This window comes from Macaca nemestrina, chromosome 3 (genome assembly GCF_043159975.1).
Source record: "Macaca nemestrina isolate mMacNem1 chromosome 3, mMacNem.hap1, whole genome shotgun sequence".
Lineage (NCBI taxonomy): Eukaryota > Metazoa > Chordata > Mammalia > Primates > Cercopithecidae > Macaca > Macaca nemestrina.
The window spans coordinates 40,835,409-40,860,064 of NC_092127.1; positions in this window are offsets into that span (position 1 = coordinate 40,835,409).

Consider the following 24,656-nt stretch of genomic DNA (forward strand, 5'->3'; position numbering starts at 1 on the left):
TACTGTGTGCAACCTAGCGACTTGGTGCCCTGCATCCCAGCTGCTCCAGCCATGCATGGCTGAGAGGGGCCAACGTAGAGCTCGGGCTGTGGCTTCAGAGGATGTAAGTCCCAAGCCTTGGCAGCTTCCACCTGGTATTGAGCCTGCCACTGCACAGAAGTCGAGTTGAGGTTTGGGAACCTCCACCTAGATTTCAGAAGATGTATGGAAATGCCTGGATGCCCAGGCGGAAGTTTTTTGCAGGGATAGGGTGCTCATGGAGAACCTCTGCCAGGGCAGTGCAGAAGGGAGATGTGGGGTTGGAGCTCCCACACAGAGTCTCTACTGGGGTACTGCCTAGGGGAGCTGTGAGAAAAGGGCCACCATCCTCCAGACCCCAGAATGGTAGATCCACTGACAGCTTGCACTGTGCACCTTGAAAAGCCACAGACACTCAATGCCAGCCCATGAAAGCAGCCAGGAGGGAGGCTGTACCTTGCAAAGCCACAGGGGCAGAGCTTCCCAAGACCATGGGAATCCACTTCTTGCATCAGCGTGACCCAGATGCGAGACACGGTGTCAAAGGAGATCATTTTGGAGCTTCAAGATTTGACCACCCTGCTGGATTTCGGACTTGTATGGGACTTATAGCCCCTTTGTTTTGGCCAATTTATCCCATTTGGAATGGGTGTATTTACCCAATGCCTGTACCCCCATTGTATCTAGGAAGTAACTAACTTGTTTTTGACTTTATGGGATCATAGGAAGAAGGGACTTGCCACGTCTCAGATGAGACTTTGGACTGTGGACTTTTGAGTTAATGCTGAAAGGAGTTAAGACTTTGCGGGACCTAGTGGGAAGGCATGATTGGTTTTGAAATGTGAGGACATGAGATTTGGAGGGTCCAGGGATGGAATGATATGGTTTGGCTGTGTCCTTACCCCAAACCTCCTCTTGAATTGTACTCCCATAATTCCCACGTGTTGTGGGAGGGACCCAGTGAGAAATCAGTTGAATCATTGAGGCGGTTTCCCCATGCTGTTCTTGTGGTAATAAGTCTCGTGAGATCTGATAGTTTCATTGGGGGTTTCCGCTTTTGCATCTTCCTAATTTTTCTTGCTGCTGCCAAGTAAGAAGTGCCTTTCGCCTCCCGCCATGATTCTGAGGCCCCTCCAGCCATGTGGAAGGGAGGTTTAAGTCCAATTAAACCTCTTTTTCTTCCCAGTCTCAGGTATTTCTTTATCAGCAGTATGAAAACAGATTAATACAGAGCTCATTTTGCCATCAGTTTAAATTATAATATTTTAAATCTAACCTGCTAAAATATTTATATTGTTTCACAGTAGTAAACCAATCTTGCATTCTTAGAATAAAATCTACAAGATGATTCTGTGAATACTCTGCTGGTGTCAGTTTGATCTCCTTCATTTAGGATCTCAACATCTATGTTAGTTAGGAATATTGGTCTCTGACAGTCTCTATATTAGCTGAGAACACTAGAACATACCAAGGCCTGGAACACTTGAGGGACAAACATTGTGCGTGTTTAATAGGTATATAGAGCAGGGCAAAGAAAAAAATAAAGGGGAGGTTCTCATGGTCACATAAATTATAGAGATTTATAATGTATATTAGCATATTCTAGATTCTAGGATATCCTGTATTAATGACCTCTGTTAAGATTTGTTTCACCACTGGTTTATTAAATATATTTTGCTAAATATACACAATGCTATCTGTATAGAATAACTATTAACCTCTCACAGGACAGTCAAGTGTTCCATTTAACAATTTGAAAAGAAACATAGTTTTCTTTTTCTTCTGTGTTTGGCACATGTTTTATGCTAGCTTCACAAAATTAATTTGTATTTTCTGGTTCTCTAAGGTGACTTAAATGTAAAGCATATAATTTTTTTTTCTGAAAGTTTGAAAGAATGCTCCTATGAAATCTACTAGTCTGAGTAATTTTTGGTGATAATGGCTTTATTTATTTTTTTATTTCTTTTATGGTTATTGATATATTTTGATTCTCTATTCTTCATATGTACTTTTGGAAATTCTTTTCTCAAAAAACGACCTACCTCATGAAGACTGTTAAATTAACAGGAAAATGTTATATACTTAATATTTTTTAAAAATGTCTTTGTAATTTCTTGATATTTCACTTTTATTTACAATATTTTATTTGCATTTTCTCCCCTTTTTCTTCATTAGATGTTTCAGAGTTATATTTCCTTTCCATGACTTTACCATTATTATTATTCAATTATCACTACTTAAGCTTATCTATTGTTATTATTTTCTTTTTTGAATGCTGCACAATTTATTTCTTTGTCATCTTTACTAGTTAATTAATAAAAAAGTTAAGGCTCTGAGTTTGCCTTTGAGTAAGATTTTGGCAGCATTTTATAAATTTTGGCATACAATATTCTCTTATTTGTTATATTCTATATTGTTTATCAATATGGTATTTGAATATTTTATGATTTAAGAATTATTTAGAAGAATGTCCTGTAATTTTCATTTTGTTTATTCATCCCATTTATATGGCTAATTTCTAATTTTATTGCATTTATTCAAAGAATAAATGAATGAACCTGTACCGATTTCTACACTGAAATCTAACATAGCATTGTTTCTAAATGTTCAATAAATGCTTTTTTAGAAAGTTGTAATTTTGTGTACAGGACATAAAACTTCACATAGTCCAGATAATACCTTCTCTTTAAAAGACTGAAAATTTTATATCTATATTATTGACCTTTTTATCTCCTAAAAAAATAAAGAGGTAGAATAAGATCTTCAAATAAATTGCATTGACTTTAGTTTACCCATGTATCTCTAGACTTCCAAAATATATTCAGAAAATGTACTATTTGGTATATAAAACTTACAGCTATTATAATTTCATTGGGTGAAGGAAAGTTTATTAATATGAAAGTACTTTTGCCATCTTTAATATATTGCTCTTAATTTTACTTTATTTGAAATGTAATGCTACCACTCATAATTTCTGTGATTGTCTTTACATTTTAGATCTATGATTCTCAAATGTAGTCTAGGAACTCCTCAGAGTCTCTGAAACCCTTTTTGAAAGCTCATGAGGTCAATATCATTAGAATAATTCTAAGATATTAGTTGCCTTATTTACTCTCATTTTCTGAGGAGTGTAAGGACTTTCACTCCTCAGAAAATGAGAGCAAAGGACTTTCCAATCTTCATGACACGTGATGACATCAACACTGATGGCTTACAGAATGTGTGCTTGAGTATGTTTTTTTTTTCTGTTTTAAAAATTTCTCAGATTTTATAAAACTTTTAGAAGAAAACATAGGAGAAAGTCCTTGTGACCTCGGGTTAGGCAAAGATTTCTTAAGTAGAATACAAAATCATGAACCATAAAATAAAAAATTGATAACCTGGACTTCATCAAAATTTTAAAACTTCTCTGAAAGATACTGCTAAAAGAAAAAAGAGAAAGAAACAACAAGCCACAGAGTAGTAGAAAATATTTACAAAACTTATATCTAATAAAAGACTGGTATCCAGAAGATATAAAGAACTATCGAGATTTAATAGTAATAAAACAAACAACCAATGGGCAAAAGATTTGAATAGACATAATACATCACCAAAGAAGAGATACAGAAAATAAGCACATAAAAATATGCTCAACATCATTAGTCTTTAGGGAAATACAAATTAAAACCACAGTAAGATAATACTACATATCTATTAGAATAGATGAAATATGTTTTTAAACTGAAAATATCAAGTGCTACGAGAATGCTAATGCTAAGTAAGTGGAATTCTCATACATTGCTGGTGAAAATGCAAAATTGTTCAGTCACTTTGGAATTGCTTCTTATAAAATTTCTTATTAAGTTAAGCATACACTTACCATATGACACAACAATCCCACTCCTGGTTCTTTACTCACAGAAATGAAAATGTATGTCCCACAAAACCCTGGACACAAATGCTCATAGTAGGTTTGTTTGTAATAACCAAAAACTGGAAAACTCCAGATATCCACTGACCAGTGAATGGATAAAAAAATCTTGGTGCAGCTATACAACTGAGTACTGCTCCACAATAGAAGGAACCAAACTACTGAACCAAAGAGCTTGTAACAACATAGATGAATCTCAAAAGCATTATGCTAAGTGAAATAAGTCAGATTTCATAGCCTACATAAAGTATGATTTATTTATATAATATTTGGAAAACACAAAACTACATAGCCACAAAACAGGGCAAGAAGTGGAGATGGACAATTGATCTCAAAGGAACACAGAAACATTGTGTATTTTCACTGTGGTGACATTTGCACAACGGTATAGATTTGCCAAAATTCACACAATTTTATACATAAAGGGTGAATTTTACTGTATTCAGATCTATCAACCGGACCAAAAGAAAAATTGAGTTTTAATGTGTAACACAATTCATATCCATAGATACAATCCACATAAATAAAAGCTCTTTGGCATCTTCAATAGTTTTTAAGAGGTAAAAAAAAAGAGATCCTGACATTAAAACATTTAAGAACCATTATTATAAGTCACAGTAAATAATACAATTTATATTTATTTTTTATTTTAATTTGTTAAAGCAGCATACTATTAATATTTTTAACATATTCTGAGTGTTTTCAGCTTTTACTATGCAGATTAGAACATACACAGTAATTTAGTATTAAAAATATTTTTAGGCTTATTTTCGTTTTCTTATTTGACCTTTTTGTTGAGATGGAGTTTCACTCTTCTTGCCCAGGCTGGAGTGCAATGGCACCATCTTGGCTCACTACAACCTCTGCTTCCTGGGTTCAAGTGATTCTCCTGCCTCAGACTCCTGAGTAGCTGGGTTTACAGGCATGTGCCACCACACCTGACTAATTTTGTATTTTTAGTAGAGACAGGGTTTCTCCATGTTGGTCAGGCTGGTCTCAAACTCCCGACCTCAGGTGATCCACCCACCTCGGCCTCCCAAAGTGCTGGGATTACAGGCATGAGCCACCACTCCTGGCCTCTTATTTTACCTTTTTAAAAATCTCTACCTTTTGCTATATGCAATTTTATATTTCTCCTGTCATTTTAAAAATATACTTTGTATCTATTTGTATTACTCTTTATGTGTCTCAAACACACAAATACAACTTTTTCTAACTATTGGGATGAAATGAAATAATGTCTTTTATCTTTCTTTTATACCTTTTGAGAACAGATATTATTTTACCCACCTTATCCTGCTCTAATCTTTAGCTTGAAATGGGGGCTATTAGAATTCAAATCATTTGACATTATACATATTTTCTATTAAGGCTTATGCATTTTTAAAAATTATATTGATAATCATTTATGTTAATGTACTTATTAAGTCTGATTATTTCTTTCTTCTTCATTTACTTTATTCCCTCTATTGTCAAATGTTTGAACGTTGGGTTTATTATGTGTTTTGTTTGCAATGCTGTGCCAAGTATCTTCCATCTGTCCCTCGGTGTCCCTTCTCTATCCTGTTTTCTGCCCTGAGAGGTTGACCTCAGTGACTTGTAGCATTGAGATCCCATGCCCTGTGGCTTTCTGTTAGATTTGGACTATGGGGCCAAATCTTGGAAGAGAAAGGAGAGTAATTTTTTACTACAAAATTAGTACTTTTTTTCCTCTGTGAGGTTGCCTAAAGTTGGTATGTTCCTTGACAGAAAGTCACTGATCATCTCAAGGTGGCCTGCTCTATGTACCATTGTTACATGTTGGATGGGATAACCTGTCTTCCCCTTGGATCTACAGTGGGTGGCAGCCTGCTGCTGCCAGCCCTGGGTTTTCGCCTTATCTCTTGCAGTTCTCTTAACATCCCGTTCACCCCTTTGCAATAAATCTCTCTGTAAACAAACTCTCCTCAGATTATCCTCATTTGAGTCTTCATATATTTTGTGTAGAGACACTGACTGATGTCACTGATTATTCAAAAGATTAACCAAGAGATAGCTTGGCATAAGTTCTTTTCATAATTTTATCTAGAACATGTTGAGCTTTATCAATCCATATGCTCAGGTCTTTCTTTTTTTTCAGTCCAGACACTATTTTTCAATTTGTCTTTGTTTACTGCGTCTGTTCCAATTGTTTGGCATTTTCCTCTAGGTTCACGTGTAGTTTTTATGTTAGGTACTTGTTTTTGGTCTTCACTAACTGTTCTCTCTCTTTGCTGTCATGTTTTTGTCCTATGTCTCTGCACTCTGGGATCACTTATCACATTTACCCTTGACATTACTCATTTGGTTTTCCATAATGCTAATTCCTCCCTTTTCTGGCATATTTTAATTCTGTCATTAGTTATTGGTGTTCTTTAAAAAAAATTAATCCCACCTCCATTGTTTATCTTTATAGTACTACTTTGCTGGATAGTTTTTGCTCTTGTTTAATAAAAATTTTATCTTCTTGTAAATTGTGTAGACTAGGTGTTTTTATTAAATTTTTCTTCTGTTCTCTGCAGTAATTCACTTTCTGCGGTCTATTCTTCCAATAAATCTTCAAGAGGGTATTCCACTCTTAATTTTTTTTTTTAATGTTTAGAGACAGTCTTTCTACATTGCCCAGGTTATTTTCAAACCCCTGGGCTCAAACAATTCTCCCACTTCAGCTTTCTGAGTAGTTGGGACTCACAGGCACACACCACTGTGCCCGGCTAATTTTGTTTTAATGTTTTTTTCTTAATGACTCATTCACTCTCTAAATTTCCCCAGCTCCATTTACTATCCATTTTTTGATGGGTAGATTCCCAGTCTCATATACTCATCTGGAGAGCAAGATTATGTATACAACTTCTAGCTCCATTCCTGCATCTTCTATATGCAGGTCTTTGAATCCCTAATCCTCACTCTTTTGGAGTAAATGAAATGTGTGAAATAATCTAATTTGCAATTTGTCTTCCTATAAGGGCTTTTCCAGATCTTCCTCTATTTACAGCTTTTTGCCTTCATGACATAATAGGTCACTCCCATTCTCTTTTTACAACAGCCTATTTTGTGCTATATCTTTACTTTGCTTTTTCATTCTAAAATGTGTATAGAAAGAGCTGCTGATGGTGAGAGGAAATGGGGAATGGTGCCTTAGCAAACTGCTACAAAGACACCTGTGTTGCCCATTTTATGTTTGGAATAGACACAGGAATTCGCAGCCAAAGCTCAACATGAATAGGACTGAAATAATTCAGTCTTGTTTGAGACCCCCAAATGAGATCTGTTAGAGAAAGAAAACCGTGTATAAACTACTACCCAGAGTGGAAACTTTAATGGCCTCATAATTCATGGCGATTCTTCATAAATTATGGTAATAGAATGGCCTTTTTTACTTCTACTTTTCAGCATTGTTGTGTGTTTGTCCATATTTCCATATCCAGGTTGAGAGAAACTGCATCAGGACTAACAGATTCCTGAAAAGTAGTTAGGCCCAAATTTATATATTCTTAAAATCTAAGATAGACTTCTGAAAGAGTGAGGCTGGATTGGCAATTCAGAGAATCCTTTCCCTGATGTTGCTTCTGATGGCATTAAGATTTACAAGAACCATATTTAAAAGTCTATTGTTTTGATATCTTGAACATCATCAGCTATTATATTTATTGCTTAAATTCAGGAAAAAAAAAATCCAGTTTCGCAAAGCTTGAAGCTTATCCTAGGAAGACTTTCTTTAAGAAAAAGAATGCAAAATCATGAACGTAAAATTCGGTGCAAAATGATTGCTTATTTAGAAATGGAAAAGCTAATATAAAAATATTTTTAAAGACTGAAAAATAAGATGAGCATCACAAAATCCAGAAAAATAACAATGTTTTTATTAATTGACACAGTTCTATAATTCTTTTTTTAACTATAAATTTTGGCTGCTTCCTTTTAACTCACCACTTCTTAAGACAACAATTTTATAATTTTTATTGAGAGAATAGAAAAATAATTCAGCATTGCCCCAGCATGATAGACCAAGATTTGTTTGTTTTAATTAATGATACTTTAGAAAGTTTCTTTCAGCTTCACAAGTTATTATTGGTATTGTCATGTGTGTTTTTGTGTTATTATCAAATTTGGTAAACATTCTATTTTTATTCTCCCTGCCTTTTTATTGTGGTAAAAAACACACAACATAAAATTTATCATCTTTTTTTTTTTTTCGAGACAGAGTCTATGGCCCAGCCTGGAGTACGGTGGCGCAATCTCAGCTCACTGCAAACTTCGCCTCCTGGATTTAAGTGATTCTCCTGCCTTAGCCTCCCGAGTAGCTGGGATTACAGGCATGCGCCACCATACCCAGCTAATTTTTGTATTTTTAATAGAGACGGGGTTTTGCCATGTTGGCCAGGCTGCTCTTGAATTCCTGACCTCAGGTGATCTGCCTGCCTAGGCCTCCCAAAGTGCTAGGAATACAGGCTTGAGCCAATATGCCTGGCTAATTTACCATCTTAAGTGTACCATTTTTAAGTGTACAGTTGGCTAGTGTTCAACATATTCACACTGTTGTGAAAGAGATGGCCAGGACTTTTTCATCTTGCAGATCTGAAACTCTCCACTTGCAGATCTGAAACTCTCCACCCACTAAACAACTACTTTTTCCCTTCCCCTGGCCCCTTGTAGTCTCCATCCTTTCTGTTTCTTTGAATTTGACTGCTAGATGCCTCACAGAAGTGGAATCATATAGCATTTGTCCATTTGTGACTGGCTTATTTCACTTAACATGACATCTTCAATGTTCATTTCTGCTGTAACATGTGTCAGAATTTCCTTCCTTTTTAAGGCTGAATACTATTCCATTGTATATATAACACATTTTGTACCTCCATTTGTTTGTCCATGAACACCCAGGTTGCTTCCACCCCTTGGCGATGATTGTGAATAATGCTATTATGAACATGGGTGTGCAAATATTTCTTTGAGACCCTGCTTTCAATTTAATTTTTGATACATACCCGTAAGTGGGAATGTGGGGTCATGCAGGTTGCTTCCTACATAAACTATAAAATATGAAAACATTTTCTTTGGCTCACTCTCCCGACTTGTTACATTTAACACTTTATTTCTCCTCCACTCCAGGCTCCACATTTTCACCACTAGAGAACGTATTTATATCCTGATATACCTGTGCCTCTGTGTCATAGTGCTGCGTGGGTCAGCACAGAGCAGGTCACTGCATTTCTGAATAGAGGTTTTCCCTACACCAGGACAGACAGCAATAACATAAATACTCATGGAAATGACAGTGAAGTACAGAAATAAATTTCACTAAACCCAAACTAAGTATATCCACGATTCAATTTCCCTGTTGTGGCCAGATTCCCAGTTCAGACTTCATAGGTTCAGCAAAGTGCTCTGCCTATCAGCTTTGGAGCCTGTCTGAATGAAACTGTACAACAGTCACAGCTCTTTTAAAGCAATTTCTCCATTTTTGCTTCCTTTATTTTAGAATTGCATGTGTATATTGACTTTTCTTTATATCTCAATGTTTTCGCTGAGCGTCTGTTTCTTGCTTACATGTTTGCTCCATGTAGGGTCTATGAATGGTGAGAATGGATCAGCTGAGTTCTGTGGCAGACGTTTCTAGGGTGCTTTGTAAAATACTAGTTACCTGTCTTCTATTCAATGTAAATAGCATGTGATATGGTGGTTTTCTCATACCTGACTTTTCCATGTTCAGTTTCTATAGTGGCTGCAGTCTCCTTGTTATGTCAATGTTTGGCAAATTTTGACAATGGAAAGACATTTTGAACATCCTTTAGAAGGAAAAAGCAACTCTTGTTCAAAGCTCATTGCATAATTCAGGACCCACTTCCTGCTACCACCATTAAGTATCATGCTAGAGGCAGCAGTTGACCTGCATTTCTGCTAAATCACTTTGTGCTATATAACATGTGGACTATATATGCGTATCAAAAATAATGTGCACATAACTAAAAGAAAACACAGTATCTGTTATGAGATTCATATGAATGAGACGAGAATGTAGGCAGCAGCAACAGACAAACAAGGATGAAAGCACATGAGGACCACTCCATATCATGGGATTGCTGGAGACAATGCAGACATCACTCTCACTTACTCAATGTGCATTTCTGAGTAGGAAAATTCTTTCCTTGGGTCAACAGTGATAATGGAAGGCCAAGTTTAAATAAAGATGTAATTGGGTCATGGTCTTTAAGGAAAGTCCAATCTATATTGAATGGCCTGGATTCAGGGTTTCCCAGATCCCAAACTTTCTATTTTTGCTACCTTTTATTATTTCTGACCTAGGATTTGACCACAGGCTTTTACTTTGTGTTAGATTTCCATATTTTCTGTTCTCCAGGATAATAATATTGGGGGAAAAAAACCATAGACTTTATTGTCAAGCAGATCTAGGTTCAGATTTCCACTCTTACACTTATCAGCTGTGATCTTAGGTATATTACTTTACCCGAACTTCAAATTTTTTATCTGTAAATTAGGAATAGCAATATCTCTTTCTTAGAAACCTGTAGAGATAAAATGCAATGTTATATCTCAGGTTCTGAGACAGTCCTTTCCATAATTTTATCTGATCCTGGTCAAATCCATAATTCTGCATTATACATATGAATTCATTAGTAATTTTTTTTTTTCAAATTACACTGCATAGTAAAGAACAGAAGTGCAGAGACAGATCTGTAAAACCCCGTCCCAAACCTCAAATTGCTTAAATGTTTGCCTTTCTAAGAAAAAGGGAATCTAGGGAGTGGAAACCATCAGAATGAGAATGAGGTACAGGCAAGAAAATAAAAGGACTTGAGGTATATGTAGATCACTGGGAGCCAGCAAAGCTTCTGGTCCCCTGACATATATCTCAAGGATCTGAACTCAGTCAAGCCATGATGGGAATTCTCCATCCGAGGACCCTGATCTGCTTTTCTATATTTGCTTCCACTGTTCTCCAAAAAGCCCAGCTCTTTAGATTCTAAAGACCTCTTCCATATCCCTACCTCCAAACTTATCCTCACATACTGTGTGCTCATTCTCCCTCTTCTCACCTCTGCTTTTCCAAACTATTCTCTGGAGTCCTATTGCATTATGTTTCTCCCATGAAGCCTCCATGGCTGCTATAAAAATAAATAGGTGGGTAGAAGGAACTCTAAATCCTCTATCTTATCTGAAACAGAGCAAATGTGCTTTCTTTGTTTTCTATGTTGGGCTCCTATGTAAGATCTCAAAGATTTTTCTCTGACATTAAAAAAAAGTTGAATATCTACTATTAATTTTGGTCAGATTCTTTCCATCTATCTGATAATTTTCTACACATCTGTTCAATTCAGCTAGAGGGTTGAGTTCTAACTAAGAGGTAAATTCTAAGTAGACAGGGATCTACTAATTTATGGGGTAAATCTACTATTTATAGTAAATCTACTATTTACAGGGATCTACTAATTACTAAAGATGTAAATTAATCCCTAATTTACATCTTTAAGCAATGTCGAGAATGCCCACAACCATGCTTGTATTGAACACTCAATTTAAATCAAGGTATTTCAAAAATTTTATCCCAGTTATGGATAGAATTATGTTCCTAAAGTTTATCTGTTGAAATCCTAACCATCCATAATTGAGAATGTGACCTTATTTGAAAATAAAGTTGTTGCAGAGGTAGTAAATGAATAAGGTGGGCCCCTAATCCAATATAACTGGTGTCCTTATAACAAGCAAAAATTTGGACATAGACACAAGCACAGGGAGGAGGCCATGTGAACTGGAGAGAGAGAACAAGATGATGGAACAGGAGCCAGAGGCCAGAGATTCCAGCAATCCCCCAAAGCTGAGAAAGGTGGATGGAACAGACTGATTTCTCCCTCACAGGCCACAGGCCTCAGAAGAAACAACTCCACCAATACCTTAATCTTAGACTTCTCACTTCCAGAACTAGGAGACAATAAATTTATGTTGTCTTCAGCCATACAGTTTGTGGTGCTTTGTTATGACAGCCCTAGGAAATGAATACAGTCCCTTCAGACAGAAATAGATCAAGGACAAAGTCAATGTGATTCTCTAGGTTCCTGTGAAATTCTGGCTTTGACCATGAGGAAACTGCAGAAATCTGCAGTGGTCTCTTAGCAGATCATAAGTCCCGCTGTGAAGGAACGTGGTCCATGGCAGGCCAGGAAATGTTGGAGCATGCTATGTGGTTAGAGCTGTCCGCGTTTATTGTGATTTTAGAAAAGCATGAGTAGTGAGAGTGTGGCTATGATTTGGCCCTGTGTCTTTCAGGTGATGCAATTGAAACAGCAAGGAAGCAGAGGGCGGGTCTCCTTTGGGCTCACCATGGAAACCGTGACGAGGGCCCTCATGGCGGAAGACCTGGGTGTGGGCTTTCTTTGATCTCCTCTTCCCCAAGGCATGAACCCTGCAGGATTAAATCCACACTGGCTGCTGCATAGGTGGAACAAGGTTTGGTGGTGGTAAACCTGGAATGGGCTCACTGCCCAAGCCTCATCAGTATAATCACGCCTCTGAAATTATTCCCGTCCTTAGTCTATACTTTTAAAAATTTCCAGAGTCTCACAGTATAGAGTTAGAAGAGGATAGTGGCTGCTCTGGACTGTGAAAAAATCAATAAACAACCCCACAGTGGAAATATATGAAGGCTTATTTGTCACGAAATCTTAAGACTGGCATGAAGCCTAGCAGAGCCTACGATCCAGTCCCCAACCACGAAGCTTTTTTCTTAGAGATAAGAAGCTACCTTAGAAAGAAAGGTGAGACTTTCCTATCTATATTTTCCAGCATTCTGCTACTTGGAATTCCAAGGGAGAGAGGAAAGAGGTAAAGACTGAGGAAATCCATCGATCACACTAAAACTCACATCCATATTTACTCTACATGTTACAAAGAAGTTGTTTTATCTGTTATTTTATTTTACACTCTCAGAAATCCTATGAGCCAGATATTATTCTCCTCCTTGTACAAATTAGAAAACATGTATTCATTTCTTTTTCTAAGAATGAAACTCAGAGAACTGGCTTAAGTTCATACATCTAGTAATGACTGCTGAAACCTCACATTCAGAACTTCTGGCTGCAAATCTTATATTTCCACCAAGACATGCTGGAGTAAAGGGGGAAAGGAAAGCAGAAAAGAAAGGGAAGGGAAAGACGGATATGTGGGAAGGGACTTCTTCACCTCAGACGAGCAGAATTAAAGACCCCAAAGGAAGAAGCGGGGTTCCATCCCAGCACCTCTTGGTCTGGCCTGGCCCTCTGGGCACTAAAGGCTGCCTTCCTGCTGCACATGGAATCTCAGCTCTTTTCATGGCTGTAGTATTTTTATGGTCCAACTCCTCTCCAGGCTTTCTAATCACAATCCCATTAGCATTTCCTCCCAGGCTTCCCTCTCCAGCCTCTTGGCATCTTTGGGCCTTATCACTTTACCTTCCACGGGTTGTCTTTATTCCCCCTCACTTGTAGAAGCCAGAACTGGATAAAATCTTCCAATTCAGTTTTGACCTTCTCTGCATCCAGTGTATCTCACACTCTCTATTTCACAGTAAATGAGTCTGTCAAAAGATTAGGATGTGATTTAATTCAACGCACATCAGTTTTAAAATAAACTACATTTCAAGTAACGAGACCCTTAGGACCAGTGTTTTATTTAGTTGGCTATTGTTTTGGCTCTTTTTCCTTTTACTAATACTGCCTGACCATTAGATAATGAATGAGGAAAATAAATTCTATTGCTTCTAAACAATACCATACATCCTCATTTCCTGGAGTGCCTCACATGTAGAGATACCATTTTGCAGTTCAAGCAACAATCAATTCTAGTAAAAGTTGAGTTAAAACTTTCCATCAAATGATAATGGAAAGAAAAGTGACTGTCTATTTCTACTTCTGGTTGCCTTCATTCATCACCACTTAACCCAAAGAGCTAAATTAATTGATCGTTACCTGCCTCACTCTCTGTGTGCCAAGACCTTCACCTTCATCATCCCTGCTAATCCCTGCAACCTAAGGAAGTGGATATTGTAACTTCCATTGTAGAGAACAAAAACATTAATGCTGCAGGTGAATGCTAAGACTTTTCCTAGGTTTAACTCTACAGTTTTTGGCCACTATGTTATACCACCAGAATGCTTGCAGTATCCTCTACAGCCACCAGAGATAGAGATGTCATCATAAGGAAAGGAGGGAAGTATATTTTACAGACTTCTAGAATAAATAATGCCAACTTTACAAATGATAGTAGAAAAGAACAGGAATGGAAATATTTTTCTCAGAATATTGGTGGCAAAACTGAAATGGATTATTTTGGTGTTTAATCATTTTACCAGATTAGTGCCTTGATCAACTTATTTTTGCCGTTACTCTCTGAACCAGGGCGGCTGGGGTCATGTGTATGTCTCAATTAACCATAGCATAGTACAGTCTGGCCAGCTATGTTAATTAACTACAATTGCTAAATGATGGATCAGTTCAGTCACTAAACAATCCAATTAATAGATGAGAGTAAGTAGCAGACAGAATGTGCCATGGCTAATTTCATCCCTGCCTGTTGATTTTTTAGTAATTGATCTGCTAACCCACTTGGTCATTAGATGCCTGGAATACTGTGTGGTGTTCCAGCTATTTCACTAACACAATTATGGTCTTCAAATGCCTCTCCCTCAGAAAGAACCAGCCCCGGATGAAAGCAAATACAATAGGCCTATTTGATTTTTTTAATGGATACATATTCTAATACTTGGATTTTCTATCTCAAATAAATTTATTGGTTTTCTTTTATATTGAAATATGAAATGTATGTAACAATAAAATAATGTGCCTCTAAAAGTGGTTACTTTACCCACTAGAGTGCTTTGAATTGTTACACTGATAACTAACAAGTACTACTGGTTATTGTTAACTAATAGCTTATAGGGTCTTATATGCTATTTCCATATAAAATGTCCTAGTCATGCTATTTTATTTTTTGTTTCAGATATTGACAGTCTCCATTGCCATTGTTCCATATTAGAGCTTCTGCTCAGAAAAAATAGTTTAGTCAATAAACAATTAAAAAGAGTGACTAGTCGCATGACTAATAAAACTATATGGTTTTAAGGAAAAAGACCATTAGTCTACCTTTAGGAAAACTAGATTGTAATCACAACTACATCACAGATCCACTGAGCTCAGAGAATCTTGAGTAACAGGGAATGGGATTTTAGAGGCCATTTAGTTCAAACCCTCAAACAAGAGCATCTGGCAATATGAAAAAAATTGCCATATCTCCAGATTCCTATCCCTATATCCTTCTACCTTTACTGCCAATTAACCTAAGAAAAAAAGGTTAGAAAATATAAAATAAACATTAGAACTAATTAGATTATGTGATATATCTCGTGTTGATTATTATGAGTGAATCTATAAAGTACAGAATGATTGTGAAGATTATATGACTAATGGTAGCCCTCAAATTTTGAAATATGAATGCAAACCCATTTTGTAAAGCTTACTTGAGTGAGACTAGTTATAACAAATTACTAAATTTCTAACCATATACCTTTATTACGTATTCCACAGATGTTTTGGTCATAATAAAGCTTTTTAGTATTAATAACAATTAATTATTAGTAGTAGCAATTAGTAATTGTAGTGGAAGTGGGTAGAGAATATAATGTACAAATTGATAGGTTTATATCCTTCTTTCCACTATCTATTCATTCATTTACTTACATATTCAGCAACCATTGGTAGATGGCTCATGGACACTGAGATACAAAAGTGAATAAAGGTCGGGCACGGTGGTTCATACCTGTAATCCCAGCACTTTGGGAGCCCAAGGTGAGCAGATCACTTGAGGTTAGGAGTTCGAGACCAGCCTAGTCAACATCGTGAAACCCCATCTCTACTAAAAATACAAAATTAGCTGGGTGTGGTGGTGTACACCTGTAATCCCAGCTACTCAAGAGGCTGTAATCCCAGCTACTCAAAAGGCTGAATGATGAGCATCACTTGACCCTGGGATGTGGAGGTTGCAGTGAGCCAAGATAGCACCACTGCACTCCAGCCTGGGTGACAGAGTGAGACTCAAAAAAAAAAAAAAAAAAAAAAGAAAGAAAGAAAGAAAAGAAAAGAAAGTGAACAAGACATGGCTGCCTCCAGACCAACAGCCTAGGAGAAGAGACACATATGGAAGCCTAGGCTCACCATGCAAAGCAGGATGAACTGTGGAAGGGGTCTAGGAACAGGACAAGCAAGCACATGGATGATGCTGATGCAGACTGCTCAGAAAAGGGGAGGCTTCCAGGAGATAACACCCACTGTCAGACTTTTAGCTTAAAGGATGAATAACAATAGTAGTAACAAATGATATCTGACTTTTTTATGTTTATTTTAGAGGCAGGGTCTTGCTCTGTTGCCCAGGCTGGAGTACAGTAGTGTGAACACAGCTCACTGCCGCCTCAACCTCCTGGGCTCAAGTAATCCTCCCACCTCAGCCTCCCAAATAGCTGGGACTATAGGCGTCCACTACCACACCCAGCTACTTTTAAAACTATTTTATAGAGATGGGGTCTCACTGTGTTACCCAGGCTGGTCTCAAACTCCTGGCATCAAGTGATCCTCCCACCTAAGTTTTCCAAGCACTAGGATTACAGGCATGAGCCACCGTGCCCAGCCCTAGATGATATCTTATTGATCCTTACAATGAGCTGGGAACTATTCCAAGAACTTTATGTCTATCAACATATTTAATCTTCACAACAACACTTTGAGGCAGGTCCTATTATTATCCCCATTTTATATATGAAGTAACCAAGACTCAAAGTCACAGAGTTATAGAGTGGTAGAACTGGAATTTGAACTCAGACACACGCAGGGTTGTGACAAAGAAAAGGGAGTGTGATTGCACAAAAAGATAGGATGAGATAAGTCTATAGATACTAGCAAATCATAAAGACTTTGCATGACATATTAACAATGGTGAATTGATCCAAAAGGTTAAATTCACAATGCTCCTCAGTGTATCAAAAGTATGACTCAAGCACATATATTCTCACTTCTATCCCTTTGCTCATATTATCCTCCCAAAAATATACTTCTCACACTCCTCCTCTTCCTTAGTTCGTTTCCATCCTTTAAAACGTACCTCCTCTGTGGTACCTCCTGTCCAAACCCCCACTATCCAACTCTTTCAGCAAATAGCCCATATCACATATCACATAATTCTATAATTCTGTCTCATATAGTGTACTAATCTTTCACATGTGTTTATCAAATGATTCCATATAGACTCTACACTCTTTTTTTTTTTTTTTTTTTTTTTTGAGACGGAGTCTCGCTCTGTCGCCCAGGCTGGAGTGCAGTGGCCGGATCTCAGCTCACTGCAAGCTCCGCCTCCCGGGTTCACGCCATTCTCCTGCCTCAGCCTCCAGAGTAGCTGGGACTACAGGTGACCGCCACCTCGCCCAGCTAGTTTTTTGTATTTTTTTAGTAGAGACGGGGTTTCACCGTGTTAGCCAGGATAGTCTCGATCTCCTGACCTCGTGATCTGCCCGTCTCGGCCTCCCAAAGTGCTGGGATTACAGGCTTGAGCCACCGCGCCCGGCCTAGACTCTACACTCTTAAAGGCTGGAAATCATGTCCTATTTTCCTCTATGTTCCCACAGCATCGAGTTTGGTTAGTGAGCATCTAGAAGTTACTCAATGAATAAAAACTGATAAATTGATAAACTGTAAGAACAGTGGAATCTGTTTTTATTACTGTTCTTCAAAGCAGAACTTTCCCAATGTCTCTATCTGGGCTTTCTTGGTACTTGTTACATAATCAAGAGATTTCAATCTCAACAATAGATAATTATAACTTGCTTGGCAAATGCCCAAACTGCTGCCCAGGTTAATGGAGGAAGAAAGATAAAATAAGAATTAACTCACAACACATATTAGCTGCCTCTGATTTTCTAATTCTACTTCATAACTTGTATTATTTTCAAGATAATCTTTATATTTTAAGATCATAAGGTCTCTTTAGTGTTTATGTTACTCTCCTACACCTTCTAATTCACCAATCTCTAGCCCTACTATTCAGACAGGATTTAATTTTGAAATTAGCCTTTACAATCGAGAGACTATTTTTAAAGACCTCCCACATAGGAAATTCCATATCCTTCCATAGTAATTCATCCTTCTCAGCCAGTTCTTCCCTATATTTAATCTAAATCCCACGCACTGCAGTTTGGGCCCATTTCCTTTTCTTTTGACCCTCGCTGTGTAAATGGAGATTACTTGCTTATCATCAATAATAATGAAACAATTATTTAAAAAAATACTATTAAATAACCCAGGCCTCTCTTGCTTAGCTGAATAATCAGTTATTTTAACCTATACTCATAGATCTTATTTTTTTATTTTTATTTTTTACTTTCACTCCTATGTTTTTTTCTAAGTCATCTAAATACTTTTGTGTAAAATCTAAAGCTTTAAAATGGGCATGGCTGGCTAGCCGTAGACATAACTGGAAAATGGCCTCATGGTTCCTGATTTCTGCACTTCTATTCCTGCCTCCCAGGGTGATGCTTCCCACCTTTTACAGGCCTGTCTTCTGGATTCATTGCTTGATAATCACTCCTAAAACATTCATCAGCTAATTTAAGGAAGATTACAGAGTAAGGACTCCCTTTAAGTAAGTATTGTCCTGTCCCAAGTACTTGATACTTTTAACTGAGACTGTCTGGGAATCTTGTACAATTTGCCTACATTCATAAGAAATCTATGTTAATAATGCTAATCATATGCTCTAAGATCTATGCCGTCATTTGCAGCAAATTTAACCAGTATACTTTTTTTTCCTGAATTATTGACCGCTGTGTCCACACCAATCCTCCTCCAAGTAGACCTATATTTTCATTATCACGCTCCACATTTGGTCCCCCAACCAGTGAGCCTACACAGGATGGCTGTAATCTGACTCCTTAATATGTAGAATATAATTTAAAATGTGTTAAAATTGAAATAAAGTGCACCAAGTCTTCCTGACCTACTTTTCATGGTCATAATGAGTGAGTCTGACAAGGTTTGTTTCTTTATAAGTACTCAGTAATCTGTCCAAGTTCAAAAAGCAAAACAAAATTGTAATTCAGGTTGCTCTTTTTTTACTTTGAAGATGCATGATCATTCATTACTAACTTTCTCCTTCCACTAAGTATAATATTGTTACCAATTTCCAGAAATATTTTCCTGTGTTCTTTTCTCCCACCCTCAAATTATTTCCCAAGACCTGATCTTGGATATTTTTGTTAATCCTAAACACTTCACCAATTCTCTATATTTCTTTTAAAATATGCCTTGGATGTTGTATTTTTAATGATAGCAAAACAATCCACCAAATCCATCAAACTGGACAATTTGGTAAGAAAAAAAATTAAACTACATATTTAGTACCTTTTATTGGCTTGTATTGTCAAAATCACTTGAGTTAGTAGCTTTAAATATAACCTTCTTGATAGTCCAGATTATTTCCATTTCAAATGTAGTTCTGTGTTCGGGAACTTCTATTTTTTTCTTTTTCTGCCTTTTGTTGCTTTATGTTATTTTCTAAAAGTATGCTTAGTTCTTTTGGGCCCCCTTTCTCCCTAAGCTGTTTTAGTATGGAAGTTTTTTAAACTAGTTCACCTAAGATCATTGAAACCTGATCTAAAAACATATTAACTTTATTTAACTGATAGAAAAGCATCTGTCAAGTGCGACAATCACCAGACATTAGTAGTTGAATCAAGATGCTAAGAGCTAAGATTCCTCAGTCTCACATGCAACTGGTTAAAGTATTAGGGGCCAGGCACAGTGGGCTCACACCTCTAATCCCAGCACTTTGGGAGGCCGAGGTGGGTGGGTTGCTTGAGCTCAGGAATTCGAAACCAGCCTGTGCAACATGGCAAAACTCTATCTCTACCAAAAATACACACACACACACACACACACACACACACACAAAATAGCCAGGCATGGTGGCCCACACCTGTAATCCCAGCTATTTGGGAGGCTGAGGTGGAAGGATAGCTTGAGGCCTGGAGGTGGAGGTTGCAATGAGCCGCGATCACACCACTTACTCCAGCCTGGGAGACAGAGCCAGACTCTCTCTCTCTCAAAAAAAAAGATAAAATATTAGAAGGTGTTTCTCTAACATTGTCTCTGATCTTCTCCTTTTAACCTGTTTCTCTCATTAATCTTATTAATTTCTTTAATGCTTTCTCTATGTATTTATTTTGAGTGCCTTAGCTACATGTTAGCCACTTCATTGATGATTCCATCAAATCTGCCCTTCTCCTGCTGTTTCCATTTCTCTTGTCCCCACTTTCCTACTTACCCAAGCTGGAACTCTGTAAACAGAGACGTGGTTTTCCTCCTCCTTCACTAAACAGTCTTCAATTTTGCCTTCATTTCTATCGCCATCAGTCTTCGTTAAGGCTTCATTACCTCTGACTTAAACCATTCACTGGTCATGTAACATGCATCCTAATTTGTTGAATTTCCTTCCAACTCATCCCAGTCACTATCTACTACTGGACTAGTATTTCCAATAACAAGCTGTAGAGAGAAGTGAATGCAGAGAAGTGAAGAGCCACTTTCTAAGAGATGAAGAGAGAAGTTAAAATAAAGGAAAAGTTTGCTTCTCTTGATAAAATACCACCTTCCAGTTCGAAATATACATAATGCCTTCTAAAGCTTAACTTATAAAGTTCAAAACCCTTACCTTAGGTAAAGTACTCAATACCTTTTTGTTCTGGCTCCAATTCCCCACAATTCTCCTTTGATGCACCAATGCAACGAACATTTCATTAATTCTCAAGCATACCCTGTACTTCCTTGCCTCCATGGCAGTATACATGGCATTTGCTCTCTTCTGAAAGCCAGCTCTCCTCCAGTTTCTACTCATCATTTAAAGTTAAGATCTTATGTGATGTTTTCACTAGTTTGTTCACCTATGAGGGACTCATGTCCTCTAACGCAGGAGTCTCCAAACTGGCATACACACCAGGAGAAGAGCAAACGATCTATTGGAGTGTGGGAAGAAAATTTTTGGACATCTTTTTACAGAACATCTTTTTAAGTTATATTTCTTATTAAAAATAAGTAATAAGAGTTGCTGATTATTTATTGATACATAATGTTTATACATATTTATGGGGTACATGAGATATTTTGTTACATGTATAGAATGTATATTGATCAAGTCAGAGTATTTGGCATATCCATCACCTCAAGTATTTATCCCTTCTATGTGTTGGAAATATTTTAAGTCCTCTCTTCTATCCATTTTGAAATACACAATACATCTCTATAGTCATCCTACTTTGCTGCTGAGCATAAGGACTTATTCCTTATATCTAACTATATGCTTGTATCCATTAACCCACTGCTGATTTTTATATACAGATTGACACTAAGACCTTCACTGGGCCTATGCATCAGACATAGATGCTATGGAAGGTAGCCTTCAAAAGTTTGGAGTTACACACTGGGGAAGTGTTTGCTATGGCATCTATCCATCATCATTCATTTTCAACCTCTTGTGACATATTGCAGATTATATAGATATTTGAATAGTCTTACCTAGTTTTGAATTAAACTAACTCTCACAACATACTTAACATTTTTCTTACAAAGAACCTGCAAATTAAAATCACAATAATAATGTAAGCACCCACAAATAAGAATTACACTGATATGATATTCCCCATCCTCCCAATATAAGCTTTAAATCAGCCATTTTAGGTGCAAAAACAATGACTATTGAATCAGACTGACATAAAAACCACAACACTATCACTAAAAAACTTATTAATAGCATATTCAACAAACCAGGAAAAGTTTTGTATGGTTCAATAAAACTAAAATCATTTAAACAATACAACCTATTTCATCTTTACATTATATGTTAATCTCTATGCACACAATTATAATGTATGCAATACATTAGTACAGAGTACGTATACATAATTTATATAAAATATATATTGGTAGGTGTGCAAAAATTTTATTAATGGGCTGCACAATAAAAAAGTGCGGAGAATACTCTTCTCATCTAACATAGCACAGTCCATGCCTCTTTTGTGGAATTCATTACTTTATTTCTTTTATTTGATCACTTATACACAGACAGTGTTTGCTTCCCTATCTCTTCTAAATTATAATCTTTTGGAGGAAAGGGCACTGTCTTATCTTATTCACATAGAGTTGTCCACTGTGCCTGATATATGCACTGAGCACATATATCACTATATGCATAAGCACATTAGTGATTATTCAATGTGCTCAGTAGAAGAATGAATGGAGACATAGATGGATAAATGGGAGAGTGAATATGGTATGATTTAAAGTGCTATCCAAACTTATTCCTAGTTGGATGGCCAAGAAAGAACATTTAAGATAGCACTCCTAAGGCAAGAAGGGTTCAAGAACAGCTTGGGTGGGGCTACAAAAATCAACACAGGACTCTGGATTTCCCTGAGAAGAATGTCATGTTTCAGGAAGTTGAAAGAAGGTAGAGTCCAAATTAGTAGTGGCAATAGTTTCTCTCACTGGAGAGAATAAGGGCTCCTGACACATTCTCCTTTCCCCAAAAGAAAAATGTTTGATTTTGGTCAAGTTTCCTCTTGACCCATATTGCCTAAACCTGCTCTATAACCCAGGGTTTCATTTGTTACCTACAATGTACTGACTCATCATAAAATGCATTTCTACTGCTTCATTTAGACGAGTACCACAGCCCTGTTCATAGTATAATAGTTCATCGCAGCAGCCACATAAAAAAAATAATGCAGGACAACCACCAATGATAAAACATTTTAAAGACAAAAGTCTTCACGAGGCCAACACTGTAATTACCAAGGGTTTAGTGCTTCCTGCACTTAAGGAGACACAACCAGGCAATAATAGATGATAATGCCCCATGACACCAATAAACCTAAAAGGAAGAGTAGGACTGAGTCTAAAGGAAGGAGGTTGCTAAGGAGAAAAAGTGTCTGAATCTGATAAGAAAAGTGCAACATGTACTGCATTCAAAGAAAGGGATGAGGTAACAAGATGAATTATTGTGGGGAAAGAAAATCCAACAAAAGCAGAAAAAGCAAAAAGAAATGTACATTCCCAGTGTTCTACAAGTGCTATTTTGGAGAATAGATGCTTTACTGTATTTCAGAACACTGCAGAGTTTCAAACCCCTTAGTTACTGACAAGTCTCAGCTAAACACATCGCTCATGAAATCCAGATACCACAACAACTAGAGCCAGGTTCAGTTATGAAGTAGCCTCTAGTTGCTCTGGCAGGAGATGACTAGAAGATCACAGGGTCAAGTTAGCCAAAGGAGAGGCCCACCCACCCATTCCTCACCAGCACAACACCTCACAGTTTGCAGAGGATTACATAAACACTGAAACAACAAAGTCTGAGGCCATCCGTGGAGGGAAAATACTCTCCCCTTGCACATGCCGAATTGAGCTGCAATTGAAGTATGACAACTCCACCATGGTGTTAAGAATTGGCTGGTTGCATAGTTAGGCAGCAGGAGGGAAATTCATAATAGATCAGAAACTCAGAGTGAGGATGAAGGACTTCACTGAAGCCCAGCTAGAAGCCTAAAACTAGCCTCTCCCACGTAGTTCTGAGGTCCTTGTGTGCCTTCAAACCAATCCAATGCTAGAGTCCTTTCTATGAAGGACACTAAGTTCAGAAAGAATCATACAGTGGGGGAAGCTGTAAAGCCCCATACTACTTACAATGTGTTAAAATGAAGTCAAAGCCAGATTTAATGTCCAAACACTTTGCCAAAAGGTTTTGTAATTTCTCATAAAGGTAGACACCCACCCACCATGCCACACTAATTCCATTCTTGAGCATCTATCCAAGAGATAGAAAACATATGTCCACACAAAGACTCGGACAAGAACATTTACAGCAGCTTTATTCATATTAGCAAAAAACCTGGAAACATACCAAATGTCCATCAACAGAATAAACAAATTGTGGAATGCATACATATAACGAGATAATGTCTAACCAAAATTTTAAAAAACCTCTTAATTTGATACACATAACACATATGAATCTCACAGACATTATGCTGAGCAAAAGAAGCTCAACTCTGAATACATACTGTATTATCTATGGTATGATGCTCCAGAACAGGCAAAACTACAGTGAAAAAAAGTAGAACTGTGGTTACTCGAGGGAAGGAAGGGGAACTGGATTAAAAAGGGAAATTATTCTGAGATGATGGAAATAGTCAATATATTTAGAGAGGTGTAGACTATATGAGGTATGCATTTATCAAAACTCATTGAATTGTATACAATTTTTTATTTCATTGTGTGTAAATTTCACCTTTAAAAAACAGTAGACAGTTATTGAAGTCTAATTCATAGACTTTTTTTTTTTTCCTAGTGGTATGGGTTAGTGATATGGTTTGGCTGTGTCCCCACCCAAATCTAATCTTGAATTCCCATGTGTTGTGGGAGGGACCCAGTGGGAGGTAATTGAATCATGGGGGCAAGTCTTTCCCATGCTGTCCTTGTAATAGTGAATAAATCTCACAAGATCTGATGGTTTTAAAAAGAGGAATTCCCCTGCACAAGCTCTCTCTCTTTTTGCCTGCTCCCATCCATGCAAGATGTGACTTGCTCCTCCTTGCTTTCTTCCATCATGGTTGTGAGGCTTC